Here is a 12,893-nt window from a genome sequence, read left to right as displayed (position 1 = left end):
TACGGCAAACATTAACTACTTGCTGACCGGGCCATAGCCTAATGACGTCTACAGTACAGTACGGTCTCCCAGAATCACGCTTCCTGTGCACCCCCTGGGGAGTGCACACGGAAGTGTCCATGCTCGCCGGGTCCTGGGGACTTGGGGCATCATGGATCGTGGCAAAGGGCCAATGACAGCGGCCCTTTACTACGTGATCGCTCCGTCCAATGACGGAAGGATCACTTGTCAACAAACCGGCGCATGTCCGGTTCAGTTCTCTCCTCTCCTCGCACACTTTACACAACGATCGGTACAGTATGCGAGGAGAGAAGAGAGACTGCAGCTGCACTCATCCTCTGCCTCCTCTATACCTCAACTATGCCCATCCATGCCTCATCCATGCCACATCCGTGCCACATCCATGCCTCATCTGTACCCACCCATGCCACCTCTGTGCTCATCCGTGATTTATCCATGCCACATCCATGCTCATTCATGCTACATCCATGCTCATTCATGCCACATCAGTGCTCATACATGCCATGTCAGTGCTCATCCATGCCACATCCATGCCACGTCAGTGCTCATCAATGCCACGTCAGTGCTCATCCGTGCCACATCCATGCCACGTTAGTGCTCATCTGTGCCACATCCATGCCCCATCAGTGCTCATCCATGCCACGTCAGTGCTCATCCATGCCACATCCATGCCACATCAGTGCTCATCCGTGCCTCATCCATGCCATGTCAGTGCTCATCCATGCCACATCCTTGCCACATCGGTGCTCATCCGTACCACATCAGTGCTCATTCGTGCCACATTCATGTCACATCACTTCTCATCTGTGCCACAGCCATGCCACATGAGTGCTCATCTGTGCCATATTCATGCCACATCAGTGCTTATCTGTGCCACATTCATGCCACATCAGGGCTTATCCATGCCACATCCATGCCACATCAGTCCTCATCTGTGCCACATCAATGCCACATCAGTGCTCATCTGTGCCACATCCATGCCACATCAGTGCTCATCCATGCCACATCAGTGCCACTGCAGTGCTTATCAGTGCCCTACAGTGCCTCACAAAAGTGTAATGGGTAGTCAGGAAATTAGATTTGTAATGTTGTCCCTAGAGCACCTGACAGTGCTCCCTGCATGTCGGGCCTCTGTATGTGGCTATACTGTGTAAAAGTCTCACACATGTGGTATCAACATACTCAGGAGGAGTAGCAGAATGTATTTTGGGGTGTAATTTTTGCTATGTACATGCTATGTGTTAGAAATATCTTATAAATCGACAACTTTGTGTAAAAAAAAAAAAATGTGTTTTCATTTTCTTTCCAAATTTTCCAAAAACTTGTGGAAAAAAATTGCATGTTCAAAAGACACATAATGTTTCCTAGATTATGTGTTTGGGTGTTTGCTTTCCAAAATGGGGTCATTTTGAGGGCATTTCCATTGTCCTGATGCTCCAGGGTCTTCAGGTTGTCAGAAAATTATATGTGTAATTCATGCTCCTAGAACGCCTGGAGGTGCTGCTGTTGGACCTCTGTATGTGGTCAGGCTGTGAAAAAGTCTCACACATTTGGTATCGCCATACTCAGGTCAAGTAGCAGCCTTTATTTTGAGGTGTAGTTGCAGCTATGCCTATACAATATGTGAGAAATAACTTGGTAATATGACAATTTTGTAAAAAAAAAAAAAATGAAAATATATATAAAAAGATCTTAATTTTGCAAAGAATTGTGGGAAAAAATTACAAATTCAAAAAACTCACAGTGGCTCTAACTAAACACCTTGGAATGTCTACTTTCCAAAAAGGGGTCATTTTGGGGGTATTTGTACTTTCCTGGCTTGTTAGTTTTGCAAGAATTGAGATAGGCCATCGTTACATCAGGTGTGATCAATTTTCAATGATTGGCACCATAGCTTGTAGACTCTATAACCTTCACAAAGACCAAATAATATATACTGTATGTATTTGGATTATTTTTTATCAAAGATATGTAGCAGTATAACTTTTGAGCAAAATATACTAATTTGTAAAATGCATTTCTTTTCGTACATCACGGGACACAGAGCCATAGATCATAACGTATGGGTTATATAGCCAACGTTAGGTGAAGGACACTGGCAACCAAACAGAATTGATGCCCCCCTAAATAACCCCCCCCCCCCACATAGGAAGTACCTCAGTTTTTTTCGCCAGTGTCTAAAGGTGATGGTCACTTTGGAGAATCTCTCCACATTTTTCTTATTGTCTCTTCAAAAGAAGACAAAAGATTATGCTATTTACCGCAATCAAAGATCATTGAATCTAAGGGGTTAAGCTATCAGATTCATCCTAAACAGTCAATGGACTAAAAAGATGGTATCTGAGCCTCGGGAAGCAGATACAAGGTTTTGCTTGTAATGCTGTCCTTTTTGGGCGCTGGACCCTGGAATCCAGGCCCTTGGAATACCAAACCCCAAAGGCACCCTGTGCAGGGTGCTCTACAGGTCCAAGGCCATGGCCCCTCTTATATAGGGGACCCAGTCCTTGAAGGTCGCCAAGACAAAGCTCGCCGTGATGGGTGAAGATTGGATTCTTGTTTCAAAACAGAATCCTGCGGCAGGACTGGTGAGTCCATTTTAAAATATTTACTTATTCAGCAAACCTTAAAGGTAAAAATTGCTGGCATAATTGCAAATTGTAATTTTTTTTTGCACTGTTCTTTCTAAAGAATAACAGAGACCATTTGCCATATGTATCCCTCCATGAGACTATGGATGTTATGCTTACAAGGTACAGATTGCTGCAAAGCTTGATTTAAATCATTATTTCTTTGCCTTTTGTTTCATATTGTGTTTTAACCTGAGCTGATCACCTTAATAGTATCAGCTGTGACAAACAAGATTCAGCCTAAGCTGCTCTCACCCCATATGTTTGTTGCGTTCGCCCTGGCACATAAGCATCCGCATGTTCGTCTTTGGCTTGATCGCGTTTCTATGGCGTAGGCCTATTCGCGTGCGCACGGGAATCTTCGCCTTTAAGTACAGCCGTACTCCACGTGGAGGGTGTGTTCTAATGCATCTGGCATGCACGTGGACCACGTGGGCACATTCTGTAAGGAACTGTCTCCAACAAACTAGCCTCTGCCATAGGCTGAAAGGGACACAGAGCAGCAGCATCTGGGTTGCATGAGTTACTGTGGGTTTATGTTACTGGCACAAACAGGTCCTGTGTCTGGGGATAATCAGTGCTGTGTGCATTAGGCTGTAAAAGCTTGGCATCAGCCTTGAGTGCACTTCAAGATAGTACCTCAAGTTTGTCTTGCTTTAAAGCAATATCTGCCTGAAAAAGGGCCAGGGCACAGTTGGAAAAGGCACTGTGATGCCACCGTCAGGCCTTGAAGGTCCTAGCCGTGTTTCCACTGTGTCTACTCCTCCTGAAGAGCCAGAGGCATCTTGCCAATCTCAGCCATTACAGTTGTCAGGCATAGTAGCTACTCCTAGTACTTCTGCCGCAACCTACGTCACTAAGGACGATTTGGATGTGGCATTGGCCAGCCTTGAGGGTAGGATTGCTGGTATTATTGCAGCATCTCAAGGAAGAATCGTGATAGATCTCCCTCACCTGAGCCACCCCCTGAGTCAGTTCAGGATTGGGCAGAGGATGTGAAAGAAGTAGCTGATGGTGACCCTATTGAAGGACATGCTGAAGTTTTCACTTCTGGGGAGTCAGGGTCAGAGGAGTTTCTATCTATCTCTTAGATCCAGAGATTGTTTATTCAGTCTCTTACTGAAATAGTCCGGTCTGGATACAAATTTCCTCCCCTAGAGACATCTGAAGTCTCTTTTTCCACTCTAGGCTCATTGCACCCTACTCGTAGCCCTCAGACATTTCCCATACATCCGCTCTTGGAGCAAGAAATGTATAAATATTGGGACCATCCTGATGGGATTTTTGTGCCTCCCAAAAGGTTTTTATTATTGTATCCTATGGAGGAAAAGTTTACTAAGAAATGGAATATACCCTCTGTGGATGCTTCTATTTCTGCGGTTAACAAGAGTTTAACCTGTCCTATGGATAATGCTCAGGTTTTTAAAGATCCAGCAGATAAGAAGTTGGAATCTTTATTGAAAGCCTCCTTTGCGGTTGCAGCTTTTGCGATACAACTAGCAGTAGCAGCCATAGGAGTTTGTCAGTCTTTGAAAGACCGTATGAAGCGAGTGGCCAAGACAGTTCCTTCTCAAGGAGAGTCTGTGTAAGATCTGTTAGATCTACAGCGTACTTTATGTTTTGCACTGAATGCTCTTACGGACTCCACAAGGCAAATGTCACGATTTGCTCTGATATCAGTGCATTTGCGCAGAATCCTTTGGTTAAAAAATTGGTCTGCAAAATTACCATGTAAAAAATTCCTGGCTGGCTTCCCCTTTCAAGAAGAACGCCTTTTTGGTGATGATCTGGATAAGTATATCCAAAAGATCTTGGGGGGGAAGAGTACATTGCTACCCGTAAAAAGGAAGAACAAGCATCCTTCTTTTAAAATCCCCAGCAGTTATAATACCAGTGCTTCTTCTTCCAGACAGTAGCGATGGCCTCAACCATCTGGATCCGGAACCAAGCCCTCAGGGCAGGGTCAGAAAAAGCCCTGGACCCAGAAATCAGCCAAGTCTTCTACTAAGCCCTCTCTGTGAAGATATATAGATAGAAAGAGGGCCAATGCGCTACCAATGAAGTATAAGATGTGTAATAAATAAGTGTCTAAAATAAATCAGAGTATAAACATGTAAAGACAAATAATATGTAGAAAGAGCAGCCAATTTTGTAGTGTCACCACATACTGAGGAAAAAATGGGAGATATGGAAATTGGTGCTGCTTTCTCAGTGCAAGCTCACTGCCAATAAGATGGACAAGATGAATCCTGTGTGTTCAAGTGTATAGTGAACTCCTTAATGGTAAGATAAAAAACAAATAAATGTGTTCAATAATTATATAACAATACATGAGCACAAAAAATCACATATTAAAGTGACTATGTGCAAACATGTGCAAATAACCCAAATAGTGGTGTATAAAAAGTGCAAGTGCAAACTTGATCAATAGGTATACTTAACAAATCGATTCTTCTGTGCAATCCAAAGTATATATATATATATATATATATATATATATATATATATATATATATATATATATATATATATATATATATATAATAAACTGTATTAAATTGCACTGATGATAAGTAAACATTCAATGAAAAAAAGTGTCCATGTGCAAAGTGCAGAAAATCAATAAATATATTGGACTAGTGGTAAATAAACATTCATAGTGTAAAGGTGTCCATGTGCAAAGTGCAAAATAATCGAAGAATCAAAGGTGCTTCAGATGCATAAAAAGTATGGATCTTCAATCTTCACAGGATGTGTCATCATGTGAATAAATCCCAACAACCATTATCCTACAATGAGTGCAATGGCCGCTCACCTCCACATACACTCAAAAAAGTGTTGTATACACAGTAGGCTTGGCTCTGAGTATTCCTCTCTGCAGGGATTGGTATGCATCACTGGTCAAATCCCCCACTCATATGTATGGACCGGTTTGATTAATGGTGCCACATCGCTTCCAGGGACTCCTTTAAATCTTCTTTGGATCCCCCTCATATCAAGGACATAAATGGGGACAACCTCATGGTTTAATATGTAATACTTTATTGGATAAAAGATAGTGAGGACTTACCGTACAGTAAGGGTATGCGAGTAAACCGCAATATCGGTAATTCCGATGCTTCCGGTCACGTCCGTAGACCGGAAGTGATGTCACCCGGTGCATATGCGCATATTCGCGGCCTCCTTCTTCAGGTCCCCTTTCATTTATATAACTACGAAACGCATAATAATAGCAACCAGGATAGTGTGGTGTGACATCCGGAGGTTCATCCTCTCTGAAGCCCATCTGCCTGTGGTCTCCATCAGCTCTCCTTCCCGTCATCAGGCGTGTGCACGGTGCCGTCTGGTCTGGGCGCAGGCGCACTGCGATCTGCTTACCTAGAGTCAGATGTCATCACTCCCAGAAGTCTCGGTTTGCAGGATGCAAAGAAAGAGCGGATGGCGATCGGGAGTGCGGTTGTCCACAGGAGAGAGTTGTTGACGTCCTTTGTTTCTATCGATGTGTCTGATATTCATCTTTTAAATGTGAGTGTATCCATCTACAGCTTTGTTTTTATCTACAATAAACGATGTTATGCTAGGGCGGTTGTGCACTCTCTTCTTTTTTCTTTTTACAGTTGATTGTCCACCACCCAGTGGAGGGTTAGGTGAGCTGCAACGCCCCATCATTTACATTTCCGTGTGTGCTTTTTTAAAGGAATCACCAGCCTGGACATTCAAGTTTAGGATCAACGCATGAACTGGTAATGTGTTTTAGAGTTTCCAATTCCGCCTGGACCAGAAAGGTTCAGTCTCTGGACCGATCCATGCCTCTGGTACCAAGAGTACGTCAGAGTCTAAATTGGTGGTTCTTCACCAGAAATATGGAGAAAGGGAAATACTTTCTTCCAGTGACTTGGAAATTAGTCACTACAGATGGCAGTCTCTCCGGCTCGGGAGCAATTCTGGAGGAAGCCGCTGTCCAGGGGAAATGTTCTTGGGTAGAGAAAAGTCTCCCTATCAACATTTTGAAAATCCAAGCAGTCAGTCGGGCTTTGAAGTTCTGGACGTCCAGGCTTCAGGGTCACCCTGTCAGGGTGCAATCTGACAATGCCACTTCTGTGGCTTGTATCAACCATCAAGGAGGCACAAAGAGTTGGTCAGCCCAGAAAGTGGTGGACTTCATCTTGTTTTAGGCAGAGAAGTTTGTGCCATGCCTGACAGTAGTTTTTATTCCGGGAATAGAGAACTGGTAGGCAGACTTTTTGAGTCATCAACAGATGTTTCCAGGGGAATGGTCCTTACACCCCGAGATTTTTCAATCAATCTGCTTACAATGGGGGGTACCAGACATAAATCTGTTGGTATCCAGGTTCAACAACAAGTTGAAGAAATTTGTGTCCAGAACCAGGGATCCACTCGCAGTCGGAGTGGAGGCTTTGGTGACTCCTTGGGAGGAGTATTCCCTGATATATGCCTTTTATCCGGTGCAGCTAATACCACGTCTATTGCGCAGAATCCAGCTAAAGGGGAAACCAGGGATTCTGGTAGCTCTGGCATGGCCGAGAAGGGTTTGGTTTGCACAAATACAGAGATTGGCAGTGACGAGGCCTTGGGCCCTTCCACTGCATCTGGACCTACTCTCTCAAGGTCCGAATTTCCACCCTGCTGTACAGCCTCTAATGTTGACAGCTTGGCTATTGAAGCCTTAATCTTGAAGGAGCAGGGTGTATCTAGCCCTGCAGTTCATACACTGATAAACGCTAGAAAAACAGTCTCTAGAAACATTTATAACAGAGTCTGGAAATCCTACATTGCCTGGTGTGAGACTAGGAAATGGCATCCCCACAATTATATATCCGGGAGAATTCTAGCTTTCCTTCAAGCAGGAGTAGATATGAACTTAGCCTTAAGCACTGTCAAAAGGCAGATTTCAGCCTCATTGGTTTTATTCCATGCCACTATTATGTCCTTGGGACTTAAAGCGGTAGTATACTAATTTCTGGTACTTTACATAATTAAAATCATATCTGTGCATATCACATATATACCTTTGTCCTTTGCGACTCACTTTTGCCTTTCTTTAGACATCTCTGTTGTAATTTAGAATGACATCATCCGCGCATGCTCTGTGTACCCTGATTTTCCTGCAAGCTAATGCTGCTGCCGGAATAATGCAGGGTCTATGCCAGGGCTGCGTCATTTCCTTTGCTGGATGTCAGCCCCATGCTCACGCAAGACTCCGTCCGTCCCCATTCAGAAATTCCTCCACTACCCCATGTGACTTGCTAGCACAAGCACAGGGGAGTGCTAGTGGACAGCCTCCTATTGGCTGTCAAAATGGTTGATGAATCAAAACAAGGCTTGGTTTCGGCGGCCAGTGCGCATGCACGGGATTTCCGAACACAATACACAATGAGGGTGGAAATACTGCACAGATCAGGAGACGGAAACAACAGTAAGGATGGCGGCGCCAAACATGGGAAAAAACACAGCAGAATGGAAGAAATAACATATGTAAGGAACATTTCTATTGTATGATTTACGGGCTATGTGACTTATAATGACATATTACAGGCTTACAATTGAGTTGGAGAGAACCAAGGGCTGAGTTTACTACCTCTTTATTTTGGTGTTGGCAGTTTTGCAAAAACAGCCTTTTGAACCTCTGGAGCAAGTTGCTCTGGTTCTTTTGACCTGAAAGCTGGTCTTTTTGATTGCAATAACTTCAGCTAGAAGGGTATCGGAACTAGCAGCTCTTTCTTGTAAAGAGCCATTCTTGATATTTCTTTAAGATAGGGTGATTTTACGTCCACACCCAGGTTTTTTGCCCAACGTGGAGTCCGCCTTTCATTTAAATCAGGACATTATGCTACCTTCCTTTTTTCCAGATCCTCACTCAGGAGGAAAAGGTATTGCATTATCTTGATGTATTGTGTGCACTTAAGTTTTACTCAGATTTTGTAAGACCGAGAGCTTGTTTGTGCTGCCAGAAGGCCCCAGAAAGGGGTTGGCAGCATCTAAATCTATGATTTCTTTTTGGATTCGCCAGTTTATTACCCAGGTGTATGATTTCCACCTTTTCCTGTAAAAGCACATTCTACCAGAGGAGTAGGTGCCTCTTGGGCACATCGCCATCAAGCCTCTATAGCTCAGATTTGCAAGGCCGTGACCTGGTTGTCAGTGCATACGTTCACTCGTTTCAATTGAATGGATGTTGGGACCCAGAAGGAATCTACATTAGGCTACAGTGTTCTGATGGCAGCGGAGTAATCCTCTTTTTGGGGTTAGATGGTGGTATTTTTTGGTGTGCTCCTCCCCTCAGATGCATTGCTTTGGGGCATCCCATATGTTGTGATTTATGGCTCTGTGTCCCGTGATGTATGAAAAGAAAAATTGATTTTTTAATACAGACTTACCTGTAAAATCCATTTCTTGAAGTACATCAAGGGACACAGAGGTCCCTCCCCTCTTTTATGGGGTCTTTATTGCTTGCTACAAAACTGAGGTACTTCCTGTGTGGGAGGGGTTATATAGGGGGTCATCAATTCTGATTGGTTGCCAGTGTCCTTCGCCTAAAGGTGGCTATATAACCCATATGTTATGATTCATGGCTCTGTGTCCCTTGATGGACTTCAAGAAATGGATTTTACAGGTAAGTCTGTATTAAAAAAAATATTTTTTTTTACAAAATGTTTTATTTTTTTTTTTCATTTATAGCGCAAAAAATTAAAATCCCAGTGATGATTAAATACTACCAAAAGAAAGCTCTTTTTGTGTGAAAAAAAGTCAAAAATGTCATATGGGTACAGTGTTGCATGACTGAGTATTTGTCATTCAAAATGTGAGAGCACTGAAAGCTGACAATTGGCAAAGGGGGTATAGGTGCCCAGTGGGTAAGTGGTTAAGAGGTTAAAGGCAAACACAAACCATGTTATGTGCTGTGACACAGAGATAGCAAAATAAAATACCTAACAACTCTTGAAAAATTCCTTATTTTCTGCGGCCACACGATTTCAAAAGGCAATAGGTTTGCTGAATTAGCAGGAACTATTAACAAACAACCTGGTATAACAACAATAGCAACAGATTTTGCTATTACACAATTTCAGAGTACCAAATAGGTGTATATGTGGAAAAAGGTTAGAAGAATAATTCAACCTACACAACGTAAATAATAATTATAATTAAACGCTAGTGACAATCTATAGATGTTTGAAAGGAATGAAAGTTTGTAGCGATACTTTTGCCTATATCTCACCACTATGGAAACTAGTGTATTTGAGGCATATGTGGACTTTCATGGTACCATACAGAGGCTTAACAAATTCATTCAGTAAAATTAAGTTTTATTCAAAAACATGTTAAAACATACATCTTTAAAACATATACACAAGGCACTGTGTCTTGCACAATTAGTTCTATGAAAAAACACAAATCACAGATGGGACGACATAACCACTATCAATATTAGCAGATACCATCTGGATGTTTCGCGGGGAGAAGCCACCACTTCTTCAGGAGCTTATAGCACAAATATAGAGCAGTATTCCCATCTAGTGCTGTAATAGTACAGAGTAATCAGACTTGTATAAAGTACTCAAAATTTCTACTTGAGTAAAAGTACAAGTGCTCGATCAAAAAGTGACTTAAGTAGAAGTGGAAGTGCTCGCAGAAAAAGTTACTTAAGTAGAAGTACTAAAGTATTCAACATTTTTTTTACTTAAGTATTGCAAGTAGTTTTTTCAAAAAATTTGCTACTTAAGTACTAAAAGTAAAAAGTACCAGTAGTTTTGAAAAAAAAATTCTACTTAAGTACTGAAAGTAGAAGTAGAAGTACTGTGTTATGTAGTTATTAAAGAAAGAAGTCAAAAGTTTGAACATCATATTGTTTTTTATTATTTCAAATGATTTATTCAAATGATTAACCTAAAGGACAATCACAATTCCTTAGGCTGTAACTTTTTGTAAACAAAAAACAGATAAAGTATGTCCCTCCCTTCCCCTTTTAAAGCATCCACCTTTTAAAGCCAGGGGTGGTCTCCTTCCTGAGCTTCCTCACTCTCACAGCCAGGCAGATCACTTGAAGTTGAAGGGCCAGGGGTGGAAGGTGGTGTTTTTGGTTCGTCCATCTTTTCAGCTGATCAAAAGGCAGAACAGGAGCATGCGCAGTCTTCTTAATCGCGGTTTGATTTGATTTGCTCAATTGATGATAATGTGCCAGGCCAGCTTCATCAAACCTACAACGCTTAAAGTGAAAAATGCATCAAAAACTACTAACAAAGTGGCTGTGCTAAAAAATGCTAATAAAGTGCCTGCAATTATATATATTCTTCTTGTATTCAAAATCATCGCCCACAGTATCAAAAATAAAGTGACATGTCTGTGCTAAATGCAGTGCAAATTATTCCCACAATGTAAATGTAATTCATATAAAATATATATGACAATACCACAATAAAATAAGTTGTGATTGTGAATAAGTTAGGTGCAAGTTTAAGTGTGTAAACTAAACTTTATAACGAAAAGTCCATAACTGAATTCCAGTGTGCAATCTAAGAAGTGCTTGTCACTTGCTGTCAGATGCTTCCACCTTTCTTCTGTGATCTGTTCAATAAAGTGGTGGACTGGATAGCCTCTCTCTCTGTCTCTCTCTGCCTCTCACCTTAGTAGCACTGGCACTGCACTGGTTCAAAAAGCTGTCTATATTATTTTCATTATAAGAACTTGTCAGAACATGCTTCCACCACCTGTCCTTCACACTAGTAGTGCTCATTTGCTTTGCTCAAGTCAAGTGCCACTGCCAATGGCCACTGCAGTGCAGGCACAGCCGCACAGGAAGAGGCAGGCCGCAGGAAGCACAGGCACCACCACAACACAACACTTATGGTCCATGGACCATGGATGGTCGGATAATCATCATAGCCGTCAGTCTCACTCTTCTTGGTTCAAAAAAGCCACCCATGACCCGTGTGTATATATTATATTAATATTTTACTGTATATTGATTATTTGATTCTCAAATGGCACATTTGCCATGGCAAGGATTAGGCCCTCTCCACGGTCCACCTCACGCACCTCATAGAGAAGAAGATGAGATGACGAAGAAAATGCTCCCGCGTCCCGCCGCCCGCGTCACAACTCCTCTCAGTTAGGGCCCTAAGGGGTGAAGTCTGAGTGACACACAACACGTTTAGAGGCGGAGACCTCGAGTGGGAAGACGGCAGCATGGCTCCTCCTGTGCGGTCTTAACTTGATGATCATGACAGTGATTCCGCGGGCCGCGGCGCGAGCGAGGCTGTGGGATTGATTGAATTGAGTTGTGCTGCCTACTGCTACACGCTACCTACTACTAAATTGTGAGTCAGTATATTTTATTTCATTTTTATATATAAAAGCGGTATTGTTGAGCACTACTAGCCACTAGATCTCCTGGCTGTCACTTTGTCACATGTTGGGGAATCACAGCGGCTCGGCTCCAGAAGTGGCGGGTGTCCCTGTCATCCTGCCAGGGTCGCCAAGAAGTTCATCACCTAAGTTATTAATATGTTATGAGGAGAGGACCTATGAGATTGAGAATTGAAATGATTAAATATATATGGCTTTTTGAACCAGTGCAGTCAGTGCCAGTGCCACCCAGACGCTATCCACCAGTGCCACCACCATTAAGTGTGTTGGTCGGTCACTCGAGCACTGAAGGAGGTGGAAGCATCTGACAAGTGAAGTCACACTTTAGATTTGCACACTGGAATTCATTTATGGACTTTTCGTTATAGATAGGTTTACACACTTCAACTTGTTGCACGCACCTGACCTAACTTATTTCATAACTTATTTTATTGTGATTTATTGTCATATTTTATATGAATTGAATTTACTGTTACATTGTGGGAATAATTATTTTCACCACATTTAGGCTTTAGCACATTCATGTCACTTTTTTTTTGATACTGTGTGGAGTGTGGGCAGGGCACTGGGGGCAACGATGATATTATATCGATTGCACAGGCACTTTATTCGCACAGCCAAGTTGTGTTTGTTAGTAGTTTCTTGATGCACTTTAAGCGCTGTAGCACCATTTATTTGTTTGTTTCATATTTTCTTTTTATTGGAAAGATTTGGTATAGCAGCTTTTATTATACACAGCCTTTATTTTCGTATGCGCTGATTTACAAATGACATTATACACATTTTTTTGAGCTTTATGCAACCTGCCATCTACTGTTCTGGCAGTGGTAATTTTTTTTAAAAGTAACGAGTAACTAT

The sequence above is a fragment of the Pelophylax lessonae genome (genome assembly GCF_965119305.1).
Source record: "Pelophylax lessonae genome assembly, chromosome: 3".
Classification (NCBI taxonomy): Eukaryota; Metazoa; Chordata; class Amphibia; order Anura; family Ranidae; genus Pelophylax; species Pelophylax lessonae.
Note: the sequence above shows the minus strand (reverse complement) of the source record.